This window comes from Scylla paramamosain, unplaced genomic scaffold (assembly GCF_035594125.1).
Source record: "Scylla paramamosain isolate STU-SP2022 unplaced genomic scaffold, ASM3559412v1 Contig101, whole genome shotgun sequence".
In the NCBI taxonomy this organism is placed as follows: Eukaryota; Metazoa; Arthropoda; class Malacostraca; order Decapoda; family Portunidae; genus Scylla; species Scylla paramamosain.
This window is the reverse complement of record NW_026973766.1, coordinates 102501-107500: the sequence shown is the minus strand read 5'-3', so window position 1 is coordinate 107500 and position 5000 is coordinate 102501. Positions and strand designations below refer to the sequence as shown.

The window sequence follows — 5000 nt, the reverse complement described above, 5'->3', positions numbered from 1 at the left end:
AGAGAGAGAGAGAGAGAGAGAGAGAGAGAGAGAGAGAGAGAGAGAGAGAGAGAGAGAGAGAGAGAGAGAGAGAGAGAGAGAGAGAGAGAGAGAGAGAGAGAGAGAGAGAGAGAGAGAGAGAGAGAGAGAGAGAGAGAGAGAGAGAAATTGGTGGGACATGATATAGTTTACTTGAGTATCCGTTCCAAACCCAGAGAACGGGACAGCAACTTATAAGAGAAAACGTATGTAAACAAACCTTTCCCTTGTCTGTCTGTCTGTCTCTCTCTCTCTCTCAAAGGAATCTTGTATGTGTGTGTTTTTCAAGCAAAGGTATATTAATTAATAGCGCTCTCTCTCTCTCTCTCTCTCTCTCTCTCTCTCTCTCTCTCTCTCTCTCTCTCTCTCTCTCTCTCTCTCTCTCTCTCTCACAAGGTTGGGGGCCACCACTAAGTCTGCCTTCAACATATCTATATTACTTCTATCTTTTTAATCTGCTGACCTCAAAATGCAGATAAACCATTAAAATTTACCATCAGCATTATGAATTTAGTTGCATATATATCCACAGTTCAAATTACAATAAGACCGATTTAATGAGAAGGCCCTTGAGAGGGTCCAAGGCCTGCTTCAGGTGTGAGCATTCACATGATATTCACTCATGCACCTTACAAATCATCATATTACACAGTTTTTTGTTTATAGAAGGATGTGTTGCATACAGCAACTGCCCTCTTTGCTTTAAACCAATCAGAAAGATACTTAAGTTTTTCTAGTATATCTGTGGGCTGTTGTTGTGTACCTACAGCATGGCATACAACTTTCTTCACTTAAGGATCATTCTCATTTATGACCTTGTACTGGGAATGGCTATCCATTTTGCTATGTTGCCAAAGGAATTGTGGGCCGTTCCACCAGATCTTGCTATTACACAATTCATCCGCTGTCATGCCTCTAGATGCATGATCTGCTGGGGTATATATATACTGTGTCTCTACAAATTTCCACTGATCTGGTGAAGTGTGATCTCTTATTGTTTCTACTCTATTTGCAGCAACATATACATGGAATCTCTTTGCTTCATTTGCAATGTAACCAAGGACTACTTTGCTGTCTGTCCAAAATACTTCTTCCACATTATTATACTCAAGTTCTCCCTTCAAGAGTTTATGGATTCTAACTGACACCACTGCTGCTGCTGCTGCTGCTAGTTCTAGTCTGGGAATTGTTATGGTTTTTAGAGGTGTGACACGTGACTTTGCCATTACTAATGCACAATGAATTCGGCCAGTCTTGCTAATTAATGTAATATATGAGCACTGGCCACATCCCTCTTGACAGGCATCTGAAAAGTGATGGAGTTCAACCTTTCCTACTTCCCCAAAGTCATGGGGTTTGTAGCATCTAGGTACCTTTAGCTGATCTAGTTTGTGCAGCTCATCCTTCCATTTTATCCATTTAGGTTTGACATAATCTGGCACCTCATCATCCCATTCAACTGCATTCTTACATAATTCTTGTAAAATTTGCTTTCCAGTCAGTATGAGAGGTGACACCAGACCTAATGGATCATATATAGAGGTCACTGTTGACAGAATGCCTCTCCTGGTGAGTGGCTGGTCTTTCACCTTTATTCTAAATTGAAATGTGTCAGATTCTATGCACCACTCAACTCCCAAAGTTCTTTCTATAGGCAGTGTGTCTTCATTCTTACTAAAATCCAAACTTTTAATTCCATCTGCTCTCTCATGAGGAGAAATTGCAGCTAATACAGCTTTGTTGTTGTTTGACAAGAACTTATGAAGGTTGAAACCTCCCTTGTAACATAATTCTTTGCTCTGCTGAATAAGAGTGACAGCTTCATCCATTGTAGCTACTGACTTCAAACCATCATCAACATAAAAGTTGTTTGTTACAAACTTGGCCGCATCAGCATAAAAGGGCCAGATTCTCAGGAAACCCTTTGTATTATTTGTATGTGCAATATTTTTCTATCCTCTGTGTCTATTGTTTTATGTCCAAAGGATGGGTGGCAGGTTGCATCATCCTACTTTGTTGTGCAGGCTTTAGTCCAACAATATATGTATCAATCAATCAATCATCTTGGTAATAAAAAGAATAATAACAATAATTTTTAACTTTATTTTCTCGGTTCTATTTCCTTTCTTTAATAATAATGATGAAAAAAAATAATAATTATATAATTTAATATAACCTAACATAGCCTATCTTAGCTCATAACAGAAATAGGTAGCTCAGTTAAGTTAGGCCAGACTAAACTGCCTTACTTTAGGTCACTCATGTAAGAGAATTATTGATCTTATTGTGCTAAATCCTAAGGACTCCTGCTATCTGATGTCATTCTACTTCTGTTCTCTTTCAAATTTCTCCTCATCTCCCTCCACTCCTTTGCACCGCTGTAAAGGGTCTTGGCGCACTCCCTTACCTCCTCCTCCTCCTCCTCTGACGAACAGTTCCAGTGGTACTTGAAGAGGCCGCTCAGTTTAACAAGCTCATTCTGGCTCACCTGGAAGACAAGTGCCAGTGAATTAGTATGGAAGCTTGGGTGAAAATACAGAAGCAGGAAGAGAGTTTCAGAGTGTACCAGTGAAAGAGATAGAAGATTGAGAATGGTGGTTAACTGTTGTATTCAGAATGTGGAGAGAGAGAGAATAGGGGTGAGGGAAAGTAGAAAGTCAAGTCTTGTATAGCAAGGCTGCAGATTACAATTCACCTGTAGCTGTAATCAGTTGTTTACTCATTGATACTCAGTGCCTCCCAGCTGACCCATGCCTCTGGTCTCCTGGTGGCTTTGCTTCTCCCCAGACACTCATCCTAGCACTCCTAGCTCTCCTGCATCATCATAGTACACTAGTGTTGTGAAAACTATCTATATTTTGTGCTGCCCTGTCTAAGAGTCTGGATTAGCACACCTAAAATGAAGAAGCACTGTGTTGTTCCCTGTACTTTGCGTCTTTCTGGTCCAGTGTTGTCTTGATCACCGTGCACTGGTGTTACGAAGCCCTGTGTCTTGTGGCGTCACATCCAACAGTCTGGGATCTGAAGCATCATGGATGTTGTTCAGTGCCTCAAAAACTCAATTCCTCCAATTCAATTCCTATGGTGAGGCCATAGGATGACAGATTAACAAGATTTCTACATCATTAATGGGAGAAACATTCTTGACAACCCTGCTCATCATCTATGTGAGGTTTGAGAAAGTTGTGGTGAGGGAGCAAACCGTTTGTGAATACTGGCCTGTGTGTGTGGCAAACACTCTGCCACAACAGAAAATATTGATAAGTTAAGTCTGGCTTGCTTGAAGTAGGAAGTATTTGCTTGAAGCTTGATGTGCATTAGAGAAAAGAGCTTGCTTAAAAGAGAGAGAAAGAGAAACAGGGGGAGGAAATGGAAGCATCTGCATTTGATTTCAAGTATTACAGTTCCTAATAATTGTGGCACCACTGTGAATTAGTGGCCATTAAATTTGCTTGGGTTAGATAAAAATTGCATTAATTTTTTTGAGGATCAGTATTTCAGAATGAATGAATAACAAACACATTTTATATGTGCAATAAAGAGGGATTAATGACAGCTTTAGATATTCTCTCTCTCTCTCTCTCTCTCTCTGTGTCTACCATTCACTGAGTTACCCCTCTGCATTGATACACACCCCCAGACCACCTCCTCGCACCTCCCATCAGTACATCACCACTGCACTCAAGCTCCACTGCTCTCAGCGCCTCACCACCAGACGTTGCAAGGGCCCTATTCTGAAACGCCTTGCTCTCTTGCCATGACTATTTTCCAAGGCCACAGAGATGATCAGCCGCGTTCTCAAGAGTGTTTATCATGTTATTAATGTGGAATTCTTGTTAATATGCCACTAGAACCATAAATACACCCTTAGAAACCTGTGTAACATCAACTAGAGAGCTTTTTTTAATGTAGTGGAGGTGCAGTGCAGAAGCGTTTGAGAATTTTGAGTCTTATGATCCAACCAGACCAACATTTCAGATACACGCATCACTGTAACCTTCCTTATCTCAGTCATTGAGTTAATGTGGCCAGGCCACATGCTGCTTCTGTCTCCAAGAACACACCTACTCATTTCACTGATATAAGCAACCTTTTCAAAGTCCCTCAGAGCCTCTTCCATTTCTAACAACAACCAATATTTAATGGGCTCCTAAACACACACACACACACACACACACACACACACACACACACACATACACACACACATACACACACACAGGTAATAACAATAATATCTACCCTATATTGTAATGCACATTTTCATAATCACCACTGAATCATCATCATCATCATCATCATTTTTTTATCAATAATAGTAACAGTATTTATATATGTACACAGCATCACAATTATTACTACACACACACACACACACACACACACACACACACACACACACACACACACACACACACACACACACACACACACACACGTACATACACTCACCTCTCGGCAGAGGGGGTGGGGAACATCGGTGTAAGTGTAAGAAAAGAAAGGGGGAGTGGGTGTGTTTTGGGGTGTTTAGGGGTGTCTGGTGTGTGTGTGTGTGTGTGTGTGTGTGTGTGTGTGTGTGTGTGTGTGTGTGTGTGTGTGTGTGTGTGTGTGTGTGTGTGTGTGTGTGTGTGTGTGTGTGTGTGTGTGTGTGTGTGTGTCAGGGTGGGGTGGGGTGGAGGTGGCTCAGGTCCTCCAAGCACACACACTCCTGCAATATATAAAATAAATTAGACAGGGCTTAAACAACAACAACAACAAATAATAATAATAATAATAATAATAATAATAATAATAATAATAATAATAATAATAATAATAATAATAATAAAAAACAATTAATATTTTCTAATTATTATATGCACTAGTAAATATAAATCTTTTCAAATAATTTCTTTTTTTGTATTCTACTGGCTGTGACCTGTGTATTGCTGTGTATTGCTGTGTATTGCTGTGTATTGCTGTGTATTGCTGTGTATTGCTGT

At 40.2% G+C, this 5000-nt stretch overlaps 2 protein-coding genes and 1 long non-coding RNA gene across 12 annotated transcripts in view; 2 read left to right on the top strand and 1 right to left on the bottom strand.

Moving 5' to 3' along the window:
- Positions 1–5000, top strand: part of LOC135099083 (cadherin-23-like) — an 88112-nt gene that overhangs the window by 58865 nt on the left and 24247 nt on the right. The gene's annotated exons all lie outside the window — the stretch shown is intronic.
- On the top strand, positions 406–2508 carry LOC135099080 (uncharacterized). Its single transcript, XR_010267613.1, has 2 exons — positions 406–1222; positions 1517–2508. It is a non-coding gene; the product is annotated as an uncharacterized LOC135099080 (long non-coding RNA).
- Positions 2102–5000, bottom strand: part of LOC135099079 (uncharacterized) — a 16540-nt gene continuing 13641 nt past the window's right edge. For all 6 annotated transcript variants that reach the window (XR_010267609.1, XR_010267610.1, XR_010267612.1 and 3 more), the window contains 3 exons: positions 4471–4726; positions 2913–3039; positions 2102–2506 (listed from right to left, as the gene is read on the bottom strand). The gene's annotated coding sequence lies outside the window, so the exon portion shown is untranslated. The remainder of the gene's footprint in view (positions 2507–2912; positions 3040–4470; positions 4727–5000) is intronic.